This window comes from Meleagris gallopavo, chromosome 1 (genome assembly GCF_000146605.3).
Source record: "Meleagris gallopavo isolate NT-WF06-2002-E0010 breed Aviagen turkey brand Nicholas breeding stock chromosome 1, Turkey_5.1, whole genome shotgun sequence".
NCBI classification, from domain to species: Eukaryota; Metazoa; Chordata; class Aves; order Galliformes; family Phasianidae; genus Meleagris; species Meleagris gallopavo.
The window spans coordinates 87594545-87609223 of record NC_015011.2 but is presented as its reverse complement, the minus strand read 5'-3'; the positions used below and the strand labels follow the sequence as shown (position 1 = coordinate 87609223).

Here is a 14679-nt window from a genome sequence, read left to right as displayed (position 1 = left end):
AAAAATTCAAATTTTACCTTTGATACTTAGGGTTTGATGTTCTGTTTATAAAGGATTTTCTGGGACAGAAAATTATTTGTGATCTGCATGACTTTTCAAGCTCTTCAGTAAAGATATTAAGATTAAAAATAATTGGCTCTTAGATACTGCTTTTATCAGTAGATCTTTGAATGCCTTACCAGGGAATTAAACTTTGGTAGTAATTACAAACTTAGTGCTTCTCTGACTAGGATTAAGAATCAGGTAGACTACTTTCACATATATTATCCACAACTCAAATAGTCTGTTACCGTAGAAGTACAGTTTCGTTAAATCATGTTCTCTAATAACCACACAAAATTAGAGAGAAGTGGGAGGCTCTGGGGAAAAAATTACTTGCATTCTTCCCTCATACCCTACAGCATGCACTGAAGCTGCACCACAGCTCTTTTTCTGAGGTTTATTTTAGAGACAATCCACAGAATGGATGAAATGTCTGAGATCACTCTACACTTCATGCCTCTGCATGAAAAAAATGGCAGTAGTGATCAACGCACTTAAAGGCATTGAGTGTTACGGATAGTCTCAGATCACAGTCACAGAATCACAGAATTGCAGGGGTTGGAAGGGACCTCTGAAGATCAACACCCCTGCTAAAGCAATTCAGTACAGTAGGTCACACAGGTAGTTGTCCACACATGGGTCTTGAATATCTCCAGAGGAGGAGACTCCACAGCCTCTCTGGACAGCCTGTTCCAGTGATCTGTCACCCTTACTATAAACTTCTTCTTCATGTTAGTACATAACTAACTATGCTTAAATTTTAGGCCATTACTCCTTGTCCTATGGCTACGAGCAACTGCGAAGAGGCTGGCCTCATCCCTTTGCCTCTCACCTCCCTTTATATACTTAGAAACATTTATCAGATTTGCTCTCAGTCTTCTTTTCCTCAGGCTGAACAGACTCATGTTAGTCAGCCTTACCTCATACAGGAGATCCTCCAGGCACTTTATCATCTTCGTTGCCCTCCCCTGAACTCCTGCCAGGAGATCTCCGTCTTTTTTGAACTAGGGAGCCCAGAACCGGACACATTCTAAATGTGGCCTCACAAGAGCAGAGTAGAGGGGGAAGATCGCCTTCCTTGGCCTACTGGCCACGTTCTTTTTAAGGCAATACAGGTTACCATTGACATTCTTGGAAAGAAGGCATGCTGCTCATGGCCAATCTGTTGTTCACCAGAACACTCAAATCCTTCTCTGCAGAGCTCCTCTCCAGCAGGTCATCCCTTAACCTGTACTGATGCATGCAGTTATTCCTCTCCATGTGCAAGACTCTACACTACCTCTTGTTAAACCTCGTCAGGTTCCTCCCTGCCCAACTCTCCAATCTGTTAGGTCTTGATGAACGACAGCACAGCCTTCCAATATGTATGAAAATACTTAAGTACAAACACCTGGACTGGAGTTTGTGCTGTACTACATTTTCTACTCTTTTTGTTCCCCAGGTTGATACTTACATCTCTTTTTGGTACTGACACTATTTCTATATGTCTGTAAGTCTGTGATTCTCTGTGAATATTAGAAACGTACAGAAGAGGAGGAGGACCACTGGTCAGAGGAGGTGGCTGCCTTTTGTATTCCTCACATTGCTTGCAAAGAACACAGGAAACAGTGATAAGCCAAACCTGGTCAGAGGTTGTTTGGGTGTCCTTCTTTTGGCTTGCTGATCCTCTCCAGTCCCATGGACAAAGCAACCCCAACCCCATACAAAAAGGCCAGGTTCTCTGGCTCATCACAATAAATGCTGAACATCACTGCCCCAATTCATGGGCTTGTGTTCTGATTGGGTTTGTGGGCTGAATTCAGCCACCCAACAGTAGCAGAAAGTGATTTAGTCACAGCCTAACCAATGACTTGTCAGAAAGTCAGCCATGTTCTCTCTCTCTCCACAGTTTGACAGTATCTCAGCACAGTCCCAGCCCTCATTCCCACCACTTACGATTTGTAGGATCTTGTCTCAGCAGCACTATTGACCAATGGGCTGGTGGTAAAGAAATATATCCATATGGTAGCTGAAACAGACTGGTCTGTGATGTTGAAGGACACATTACATGCAAAGATATTGGCACAGAAAATTTTTAGTAGCTTACTTTAAAAGAAATTTTTCTTCTTTTTATTTTATCTCACTTTTGTAAACAATATTTCCAAGCCATTCTACGATTTTATGTTTAGAAGCCACCATCATTCACTTTGCTGAGGACTGGAAATCATATTCCAGAGAAAGTGCAAAGTGCATTTGGTGAAACACATTTTTGGCCTACAACTGACCAGTAGGAAAAGAAATATGCTTTTATCAAATTAAAGAACATTAGAAGAAAGAGGATATTAGGAAATATCTATTAAGATGTTCCAGCAAACCAGTCTGCGCAGCAGTCTGGGATAGTGATAAGCCTTTTCCCTTTTTAATGCTAATGAAAAAGCTGATGATACCAAGTGGCTTAGCAGCAGCCCAGTCTGCTTCTGCCATGACTGAGTGAGGCCTCAGTCTTCTGCATCAAGAACTATCTCTGTATCACAAAAATCATCTTTATTTATAGGCAGGTATTTTTCCCTTTCCTAATACAGCTAAGCTGCCTGCATTTAAGATCAATGCTGCCAAAGGACATATTCCTGCTTTCTCAAGCTACTGCTGTGTTCGTGTCCTCCAAAACAATAGCTTCGATACGTGGCTACGTGACTACATGGTATTTGCACAACTGCCACAGCACTTACAGTGCTCAGGGGTTGTACCCTCAGAGGTGCGTGTTGTGTCGTTGAGGTTCTGCAGGAATTCAATGGTAGAGTCATTCAAATCTGTATAAAAGGAGAAACATCATTAAATTATTGTGACAGCCTCTATGCAGCTGCTTCATTAGGCTTAAGTGGGGCTATTTTATGTCATTCACTTTTTCCTGATGCAAACAACAAATGCGGTAACAGAGATACCTGAATGTCTTTAGTATAATTGCTGGTTTATAGATCAAAGAAAAAAAGATCCCACCATTTAAATGATGTAAAACAGTAGCTAGACAGAACCAGGAAAATCTCTAGTTCTCTTGTGAGGTGCTGGCTCTGTCTGAGATTAAGCACTCATACAGACACATATATATAGTAGGTTATTTTTAAATATGTGTGTATGTGTGCATGTATACATGTACTATATCTATGGATATTCTCATACGTATGCATTATAAATCCCTACCTAGTATATATATGCATATATGCACTCAAGCATGTATGAATGCTCTATTACAATCAGAAAAAAATCAATTCACTTCTAGGGCACTCTAAAAATTCACTGAGAGCTTTTTATGTTAATTCAATTTAAATTTCCTTTTTGCCTTGCTTATCAGGTATTAAATTCTACAGGGATAAGCATGGCAGAGCTGTCATTTAGGAAAGGAAAAAAAGAAAAGGCAAAAAACAAAAAAAGGACACGGAAATCTCATAACACAGTGCTCTATACAGCATGCCAACGAATGCAACGTATGACTATTTACATAATGGTTTGTGTTGCAGCCTCAGAGGATTTAACTAATAGCAGTAATCCCTGCTGTAGGAGCCTGGTGGCCCCAGTGGGACACTCTGGAGCTCACTACTGTGCCTCAGCAGGTGCCCCAGTGCAGTATGTATGCCCTGAAACTGTTCTCAGTTGTAGCTCCCTTGCTGAGGACCTTCCAGGGCTGTGGCTCTGCTGCCTGCCAGGCAGATGTGGGTGTGGGAAAGAGGGTGAATGGAGCGGCAAATGGAACCTCCCTCTTTTAATGAAACTGCAATAAGCAAGCTGTGAAAGAGCAGGATCATGAAGCACGAGGTGCTGTCACAAGGTTTTGGCTGAAATGCATGGTTGTAGGTTATACTTTGGTAAAGAAGCAGCAGAGTGCTGCCAACAATATATTCAGGAAAAGGAAAGTGGCTGTTTGGTTTGCACTTCAGCCAGAAGAGGTCTGCCATACAATTACAATAGCACATAGACAGATTCTGCCTGTTCTGAAAGCACAAACCGAGATGTTAAGAAATAAGTTAAAATCTGGCATTCTGCTGCTAAACAGAGGCTTTCTGAAGAGAAAGATCTGTGAAAAAATGTCCACCCCCACCTTTTTTTCATCCATTAGTCTTTAATGAGGCTGTTTTCCAGTGCTCTATTAGCCAGCCTTTATAGCCCCACATTAGCTCATGATTTCATTGCTGCTCCATGATTTTATTTAGCTTCTCCAGTAATTTATTTCATCCATAAACTACTCTCAATACTCACTGTATTTGCCTAGCAACTTTCCTTATTTTAATACTATTAAATACATTTAATAGAAACAGTATACTCAAATGTTTTTCGTTTCTCTCTCACTGCTGCAAATCCTCAATGGATTGGAAGACTCAAGTCTTTGTTTTCTAACTCAGTGCAGGGGAATGCTTCTGTGAAGCATTAAAGTGCTAGTACATATAATACCCCCCAGTGTTTGGTCTCTAGGACACAACTTCACCATGTTCAGTAATTATTTTTGGATGGCAATGTGATGACTATCAGGCAGCTACTGAACATAAGTACAGCAGTTGTCACGTCTTAGCAAAAGCATTACAAGCCGAGGGCTACATAAAGTTGTATACCTGCTACTGCACTTTTTGCAAGAGACTCCTGATTAACACAGATGTACAAACCAACACTAAGTTTGTACCACAGTTGCACTTTGCAGCACCTGTAATTATCTTCATAACTCCCCTGCTACAGTCCGATCAGGCAAAGAAGATGCATCATTTACTCACTTGTTACTGTCTCCCTCTCTCTGAACACTGTGGTGCTAATACAGCTTTTTGTCTATAGGGTAGAAATCATAGAATGGCCTGGGTTGAAAAGAACCACAATGATCATCTAGTTTAAACCCCCCTGCTATGTGCAGGGTCTCCAACCACCAGACCAGGCTGTCCAGAGTCACATCCAGCCTGGCCTTGAATGCCTCCAGGGATGGGGCATCTATAACCTCCTTGGGCAACCTGTTCCACTGTGTCACCATCCACTGTGTGAAAAACTTCTTCCTAATATCTAACCTAAACCTCTCCTGTCTCAGTTTAAAACCATTCCCCCTTGTCCTATCACTATCTACCTTCACAAACTGTCATTCCCCCTCCTGTTTATTTGCTTCTTTCAACTATTTGAAGGCCACAATGAGATCTCCCTGGATCGTTCTCTTTTCCAAGCTAAACAAGCCCAGTTTTCTCAACCTTTCCTCATAGGAGAGGTGCTACAGTCCTCTGATCATCTTAGTGGCTCTCCTCTGGACCCGCTCCAAGAGCTCCACATCCTTCCTGTACTAGGGACCCCAGGCCTGGATGCAGTCCTGCAGATGGGGCCTCACAAGAGCTGAGTAAGGGGCACAATCACCTTCTCCTCCCTGCTGGCCACTCTTCTTTTAATGCAGCTCAGAACATAATTTCACCTGTTGAAAAACACACATGCTTGCAATAACTGTTGAGGATCCTATAACTTGCTCTTTATTTTTTCCTCTTTCTTCCCCAGAGATGTCAAATCCATAGTAAACTACTACCTGAAATTTTGGCTTCCCTCAGGCACCGCCACAGAAAGCTGTGTCTGGTTCTAAAGGTCTGTCACAAGCTTGAAATGCCAAATGAGCGTAGTGAAATGGATGAATTAACTTCAGGGTGTTAAGCCTGGATTTTTGGTTTCACCTGAGTTTCAGCTGAAACTTAAAACTATGAGCATTTTGGCTCTTTTCAACGTGGTATCAACTGACTGCAGTAAACAAACATACATAAATCTGCATTTAGACAGGGTTTTACCTGCTCTAATGGGATGAAACTGTTTTCCCAACTAACAAAGAGAAGTTTTGAGGAAGTTAGCACAGAGGATTCACACCTATGATGTCTGGTGCTATAAACTTATTTAACATTTTTCTTTAATCTTCCTTTGAAGCAGTAAGTATTCTAGAGCTGAATATTTATCTGATAATCAAACACAGACAGATGGTGGTTAGCAAGTAGACTTCTATTCGCCCATGAGGATTATTTCACATTTACTAAAAAGAGACCATCTTTCCTAACACCTGTCTCATTTTTGGAAAAGTACCATTTTGCTATCTGAAAAAGTGAAATACAGCTTTATCTTAGCTTGGGCATCTCTGGACTCAGAGATCAAGCTGTGAATTTAAGAGCCTTGGTTTTGTTGCCCTTTCTCCTCCCACCTATTTCTGTGCATTGTTCCCTTGTACTAATTCCCAGCTGTCTCTTGGTTTTATTTAAAATCTTACAAAATAAGAAGAGCTGAAACAACACCTTACAGGCTTGGACTTAGCAAGCTCAGCTGCAGCCCAAAGGGTCTGGCAAAGAGGGCCATAGTGGCATTGGTGTGGGAACCAAGAAGGAGCCAGAGACATGCAGCATTAACCCATGGTCAGCAAAGTGCTGGTGCCACGCGTCATGGGTGCTGGTTAAAAGACAGCTGTCTCTGGGGCTATTTATAGCAAAGAAATGGCTCAGCTCTGCCTTGCACTATGACTTTGACATTGTATCTCCTCAGCCAGTGATGATGTACAACCCATTTGCATTGTATATTTATAGTCTTAGGCAATTTATAGGCAAAATTATTCCCCCTTAGTGACCCACTGGCAGCCAGGTCTCTGCTTTAGGAATTGAGGAAGGCAGACTGAGAAGAACCCAGATTTAATTTCAGTGCCACTGCAATCTGTGTTCATATTGTGGTATGTATACACACACACACACATATATGTATATATTTATGTATATACATATGCACGCAAATATAGCCTCTTCATTCCCCAAGGCTTTAAAAGAAGGGATTCAGCTCTCAAACAGCACTTTGCTGAGTCAGAATCAAGTCTTTTGCTCAGTTTCTTCTGCCAGTACTGTGACACCCTGCCAATTGCATTGCTTACCCATGTCTGGGTAAGTATTGCTGTAGCATAATAGAGATTTCTTTAAGTGAATTTTACAGGGTTGAATCGCATGGGTGAAGGAGGACACTCAGTACCTCACAGGCTCATGAAAGTCAGCCTGTTGCAAACCATTTTGTTTGGAGAATAAGGCTGTGGTAGACACTGCAGACTATATTTACTCTTGGCGTGGCCACTGTGCTGCTATGGAGGGGAGGGCAATGCTCAGCACTCCCTTGTGCTGCCCATGCTGCCATTCTGCATGTGCCATTTGTCTCCAGAATGAGAGATTCCAATCCTTTTATTCACAGTGAAGCAACAGGGAAAGCATTTTGGCCGAATTCGTTACCCTGTGTCATGGAAAAGGGAGCCAAGCTTGCTCAACTTGTGAAATTTAGAGAGCCTGAAGATGCAGGCTGGTCCTCTAAAGAAACACAGATTAAACAGTATCCCTTTTAGTTAGTAGAGTGTTTCAAAAATAATATGAATAAATAATAAAAAACCTCAGATGAGTATAGATCAAAGAGCTGTGTAGGTCTGAGCGCTCTCAGATTCTTGTGGCTCTTCCTCTCAACTGCAGAAAATAGTTTAATGTGACTATCCATATGTTTCCTCTAGTAAAGCAGCAGCACTTACCCCATAATTAATGAATGGGGACGATTTGTTACTGTCAGGTCAAAGTGAAAAAAAAAAAAGGGGGGCATTTAAAATGCTTTTCTGTCACAGGCACCTCTCCATCATAATAGGATAAATTTATTTATAGATTTATAGGGTTTCTATTCCATTTTATAAAAAGTATAAGAATAACATCTGATATTCAGCAAGCCATTTTACATGCTGTCCTAGTGTGACAGAGCTTTAACAAGATTTGTGTTAGCTCTCTTGCTAAATGATTTCACAGCTCACAAATTTCCATCCAAAAGCACTTCAGGTACCGCCAGTGCAGGGCATGCTGACCTCTGTATGCCTCTGGCCCTGTGTACATGGCATTTAAGTACAGGTCAAGCAAAGATCATACCTCTATTGAATGAGTAATAAGGAAGGCTTTTAAAATTTTTCCTCACCTGAGCTAGTCATGACAGCTGATTGAAGTACTGAATTTCCAAGGTCTATAACAAATCAAAGCAAACACCTTTACTAAGGGCAAAAAGTGTATTTATTCATCTTTTTTAAAAAAAAGAGGATCATTCAAGGGCTTAAAGATGAGAGAGAGTGCATCACACTTAATTTCCAAGTAATCTTCCAATGCACAACCCAGCCAGTTGGTCTGGCAAGAAACAAGCAGCGGCTAAAGTAACAGGACTATCAATCCCTAGGGAAGGTTTTGGGGCTAAAGGGTCTGAAGCTCCTGGAACCTCCAGTATGTACCTCACCTAAAGAGGAGCAGTTTTTAACTGGTTTTATCCCATACAAACAGATGTGTCTTATCAGCATGCAGGTTGAAATAGCATATATGACCTGATGGTGGCACCTGCATGGCTCCATCCACAAGTCATCCCGGCAGTTGCAAGTCTGGCAGGAAATGTAAAGACACTGCATTGAAAAGGGCTCACTGAGTCCTCAAAGAAGCGGAGAGAAATAGTTTGGTTTCTTACAATCCAAGGGCTGTTCACCAGTCAGCCAAAGACAGCAGAGATATTGTCCTTCCCAAGCAGCGTTTACATCCCAAGTAAGAGGAGGCTTTTATAGAAAAATGCACTTTTTTCCTTGCCATTTATCCACAGCACTTCTCTGACATGCTCACATGACCCACCACTGAAACACAGCTGTATCCTGGACAGAGCAAAGCCAACTACCCAAGAAAAACCATCTCAAAAGGACTTCCCTTGAGGGGTAGGGAAAACTGTTCACTTACCTGCAATAAGATGAAAATAAGATGAACTTGTAGAGGCAGAGCATAGATTTGTCAAATTTACACAAATTAAGAAACATTTTATCAGTTCCTCAATTAGGTAGAAGTGTTGAGAATGTTGGTTGTTTCCTTAAGCAGAATGTTGAACCATTAGTAGAGATGCTGTTTTTAATTACCAGCTCAGTGCTGAAAGAGCTATATTCAAATGCCAGCTAAAGTGTCAGGAATAACAAAGGCTAAGGTTTAGTTATGTCTGGGTGTAGTTATGATGGATTACATCACCAGACTATCTCTTCATTGTATTTGCTCTGTATTTTCAGCAGAAAAGGATACCTTACTATGCAAACAGAAGGATACCTTACTATTGCAAAATCATTTCTCTAATAGCTTTAAAAATTATAGATGCACCCCTGAGATAACCCAAGTTATTTTGTTTTCTAATTTGTTCTACCTTTCTGAAGCCATTGTGGTAAAATATATTTTCGTTGGGGGGGGGGGGAGAACGGACAATAGTGCTTAAAAGAAGCGAGGCTTTGTTTAAAAGAAAAAAGGCTGAAAGTTTGGTTTGAGATTTGTGTCACACTGTGCATTAATATGGCACCATCACAGAACACAGCCAAGAGTTAATGTAATTTCCCTCCTTTCTGTCACATCTAAATACATTAACATTTTTATACAGAGTGGAGCTATCTTAGTATAGCCCACAGGCAAGGATGTAGACTTCTTTAATTGATGGCTCTCTCATCTGAGGACATTTCTACTAAACTGCAAATTGTGTGAAATGAGTCATTTTGGAGAAAAATGATCATTTATCTTCCATCCCTCTGAAGCCATATTTTGAGGGGACTGAGCTTTGGTTTTCAATACAGTCTTTGCTAAAAAACATACCAATAGGTGTGTCCACAGCCAAAAGTGAATACAGGTGCAAGCAGTTACCAGTTTACCTGGCGCACCAATAAGGGCTGCTCAGAGTCCAGCAGTTCAATTATATTGTTAATGTGCAAAGAGCATACACATTAGAAGGAAAAAAAAAAGGTTTAACCGTGCATTTACACCTGAATATGAGGCATGCACAAGAGGGTGCTAAAGGAAGTCAGTCTGTGCTTTTTGCCAGCCACACTGCAGGATTACTCACTGAGAAATGCATAGTTAGAACAGCTCACCAGTGCTGTGTAGCTAAGTGAGGGTACTTTTGGATATGGGAATTGCAGCAAGATACTTCTTAACAATAGCAAGCATCTTTTGTTTGTATAGAAGTTTCTTCTTAACTCGTTGAGTTCACTCAGGTGTTTTTGGCAGATTTCTTGGCTCATTTAGAGTCTTGAGCTAAGAAATCTGCCAGAAAAAAAGTTCAAGCTGTGTGATGTGTACAATACTTCTATACAGTTACATTTATTCTGTATTTTAGATAACAAAGTATATACGTGTTTAGTGTTCTTAACATTTCAGATGTGTTGTATGAAAAACTCACCAAAGAAGTTTTTCTGTTTATCATTTATCTATGAAAAACTCCTCATTCTTCTGATGAATACCCCATATTTCATTCGCAAGGAAGGAAAACAGACATACACAACAGCATCATATGTACCTGGTGGGTCCCTTGTAACATCAAGCACAGATCTGATGATAGAAACCTTCACTGTCTTGTGAGTCTTTTTGTTCAACAGACATTTCTGGAGAAGAAAAAACAAACAAACACATAAAGCAAAGCTGCAAATCCCTTTCATTGCACTTTAAACTATAAATCAGAATGGTGCTAAATGCTATTACTGAAAAGCAAGCTCATATGGCTGAAAGTTTCTTGGCTGAGATGCTATCCAAAGTGGTTACCCAGATGGATATCTACATGTTCCCACTGGCAGGAGTGGTTTAGCAACCAATGCTCTTGCTGTTAATCATTTCTATGGTTATGTCATTGATCTATTCTTGAGCTTTTTACCTCCAGGCTGCTCTGTCAGATTTCTCTTGGTCCATGTACCATACAATGATTGCACCCTTCTCACTATGCAGCTCATGTTAGGCTGTAGGGCAGTAAAAGCCAATTGTTAGCCTCCAGCATTTGTCACTCGTCTTCCTCTTCTGACTTCCAACATCCACAACAGACAGAGCTTCTCCTATAAATTTACCATCCTGCTTGGCAAGGAAGCACTTCCTTCCTCTTTATTTATTGTGTTTCTTCTCCTGCCATATTTCTCATTGCAGACATAATTGAAAGAAAATCAAGGGACATCCTAATTACTATGTGGGGCCAGGCTGAATAGTGGGCTTCCATATCCTTTAGTTCAATACCTCGGGGACAAACACCCATATGGAGAAATATTAGTACTAGTAATGGGCACAGAGCAGGGTGAAGAATGAGACGCTTCCTGATTACCATGCAACTCCTACCTTTGTTAGTTGTACAAGGAGATAAATTCCATGAAAAAGGCTGCCTGGCACACTGATGCACTGAATACACAAAATCAGATACCTTTCTAGAGTGCGTCATATATAAGAGGTTTCTGGAAGTGACAAGAAATTGCATGCTGTAGATCAGTAGTTCTGGTTGTATGCCAATTGCTCCCCAAAAAATCTGCTTTTGTGCTCTCTTTACTTTATCCTTAAGCAATAAAAGGGAAGGGCTGGAGAGATTCCAAAATCAAGGCTGGATGAATTGATGCATACTAGCAGGGTGGGAGATCTCACCTTCATACTGCCTCGATGTTCCTAATTACATTTACTTAGCAGCTTATGATACTAAGAGGAATTGCTTTTTCCCTCTAAACAAAGTCATTCATACTATTACTCATGCAGCACAAAGACCTTTGCACTCACAATCGAAGAAAGTGGTACACGCTTTTAGCTGAAAGCAAGTTTGATATATTGCAGGCAGTACAAGTCAATCATTCATTATGAAGACTGGAACTATCCAACTGAAACTCTGTCTTGGTAAATAGTCATTAAACTCATAGCGTAATTGTTTTCTCCTTTTTTTCATTAATCTCTTGTTGTTCATAATATTTTATAGATGTTTACTATGAAGAAATATAAATCTGCCATCCAAAATAGATTTAAACCTGACAATAAAGTGTAGAAAACAGAAGGAAAAGAGTGAACATTTATTTGGAAGTGAAGAACAAATACTCTTGAAAGACTTCCTATCATCTGGTCCTATGATAGCAACACCCCTTGCTCTGCTCAGCAGGGCAGTGCAAACAAGTGCTTGCAGTGTCCAACACCAAAATGAAAAATAAGTCACCAGGAAAATTACAGCGACTTTGCAGAACTGCCTGAGCATGCCTTGTCTGAAAAGGCATGATATGGACAATACAAGGCTCTGCGCCTGTCCACAAACACTCTTTTTGAGGAGAAATTTCTTAATTTGGGATGTTCGCAGATGAAAAGCTTCAATCTGGATGGAGGCAGTTGAAAGCAAAGCATCGTAACAAGAGCGGCTTGCTAGTCAGTCTTAAGGTCTACAAGTATGTTTTGTGCTAAGTACACTCAGACAGCACAACAGACTTTCCGTTTAGGTTTTGCTGTTATAAAGCAGATGATAAAAGAAACTCTCTAAAGCATACACATAAGCGTTCAGCTCTAAGTAAGGATCCTCAAACTTGGATCTATTGGTATTTGGTTACTCCAGCTGTGTTGTGCTTGTAGCATGATATATTATGCCTGGCAAGACCATCACTTTCTCATTGACACTGTAGGTAACTTGGGGTAACTCTTTTGCTTCAGATATGCATGCATCAGAAAGGCTATTCACCTTTTGCTGCAACATTTCACAGAGGTGAAGAATCACAGCCTATAGGAGAGAAATCTGAGAAGTGCAAAGAAGATCAGTTTTAATTCTTTCCCCAGCAGATTTTGTTTAGATCCCTCATTTTTCGTAATCAACAAGAATGGTTAATGTGGTCAAAAGTGTTCCCTTTTAACCTTTCTGAGCCTGCTAGTTTCTTCACGCTGTCTGCAATCCAAAATGGCAATGAGAACATTTCCTTGGAAACTTTCTACAATTGGAACATAGCCATTAAAATGTTGTAAGTTTTTATTTGAAACTTAAAATAAAACATAAATTTTAACATAGTAGTTTCCATGTCCTAATGTAACAGATATTGTAAAAGAGGAATGGTTGCCTTTCAGGAAAAAACAGTGGCATTTTCTGACTAGCTGGCTGTAAACTATGTTTAATTCAAGCCCAAGGAAAGGACCACCCACAAATGATTTGTGTTCTCTGTCTTGCTTATTCATCAGAAGCTGACTAGCTACTGTGCCCCTGATTCCTTACCTTTCCTTCCCTATGCAATATTATTCCCTTGGATAAATATCATGATTTCCATTGTTTCATTTTTGTTTCAAAAAGTCACATATACCTTGAGTAAATTGCTACTCTCTAACCTAAAAATAAATAACTGAACATGAAGCTAAAACTCTAAAATTTCCATTGTGTCTCTTGAGAGACCTGCAGCCCCCCTGCATGACCACTGACCACTTATAGCCTCTCCACCCCATCCTAGAGCCGTCCCTGGGGCTAATGCAAGGTCAGAAATTACCACCCCATGGAGAATCCCTCAGCTAGCTCCCATTTGTGCTCACAGAAGCAGCATATACTGCTATAGGGACAGGAATTGCTCAGAAGCAGGGATGTTAGTCATGGACAGCAACTAAGCGACTTGCTTATGGTACGAGCTCACCGTCTGCAAGGTACAGCAGAGCCCTCCCATAGGCCAGTCAAAATTGCAGGGTAGGCTGGAAAGCAAACAAAAATGTATTAATGAAATGGGTACTGAAGGTCACAGTAACAACTTCTAATAAGACTTAATGGCCTTGTTTTGTAAAAAGAGTGCAAATTAAATCCTATATACGCCCACGTACCTAGCAAGATAAAAGCTTGCATACTCCAATTTGAGGTCAAGGAAGTGGTTTAGAAGCATATATCAGCAGCTACTACCATAAGACCTATGATGCATTTCCCTACCTTTTAAATTATGTCTGGATGGCTTTATTAAAACTAGCTAAAGCCATCCTGCTATCACAGCTGATAGCAGGGCATGAGTTTCACCTGTTGGTTCCTCCAGGTGTTTGCCTATCAAAACCACCTGCAAAAGCTTTAGCTATTGCCTGCTGTCCCCCAAAATGTCTGTTGATGGTGAGAAACCAACTTCTCATGTTCTAATAACTAGGCAGTTGTATGACAGTGTCACGCCACAGACACTTCCTGATTGGCCAAGAAGCCCAAACTTCACCTCTGCGTGAGAGCAGCACGTTTTTGATGACCACAAGGAATGAAAGATGTGTTTTATTATTTTATTTTGTTTGCACAGTATTTCTGTTCCAGGCACAACTGACTGCATAGATACAAGCTATCAGGCACCATAAACCTTTATTTTCCAGGCATTTCTGATTTAGTCATTGGTTTGCAGCTATGTTGAATGTTAAGTAAGAACCGCTGAAACTGTGGTAACAACATGTCTCAAAAGCCTTGAATAAATCATGTTTCTGACCCCTTTTGAGTCTTAAAACTGGACAGGAAACAAGTGAAGATCCTAGATTACTTAAGAGATCTCCAATTCTTTCTCTTTCCAACATAAATCTTGTATAATTCTCCACCATTAATATAATTTGCTTTTCTTCTTTTTTTTCTAACCCTGTTAACCAAGACAGAGTCACCTCAGTTCTTTACTGTCCTCCCTGATGTAATGAGTTCAAGTTTCACTGACATTTTTTACAACTAATCCACCTAGGACTCTTTCTTCTAATTTCTACTTTTCTACCTAGTGTTACTGACTGGTTATGCCTGGATTGACTTATTGGTGTGGTTTAACCCAGCAGGCAACTAAACACTGCACAGCCTATTGATCACTCCCTCTCCTCCCAGCAGAATGGGGGAGAGAATCAGGGAAAAAAAGTAGAACTTGTGGGTTGA

At 40.6% G+C, this 14679-nt stretch overlaps 1 non-coding gene across 1 annotated transcript; it reads right to left on the bottom strand.

Annotated features, from left to right (window-relative positions):
* Positions 1-18: 18 nt before the first annotated feature.
* LOC104913772 lies at positions 19-14672 on the bottom strand. The gene is made up of 3 exons (XR_004161791.1): positions 13448-14672; positions 10360-10444; positions 19-2831 (listed from the first exon to the last, which is right to left on the bottom strand). It is a non-coding gene; the product is annotated as an uncharacterized LOC104913772 (transcript).
* Between the last annotated feature and the right edge of the window lie 7 nt (positions 14673-14679).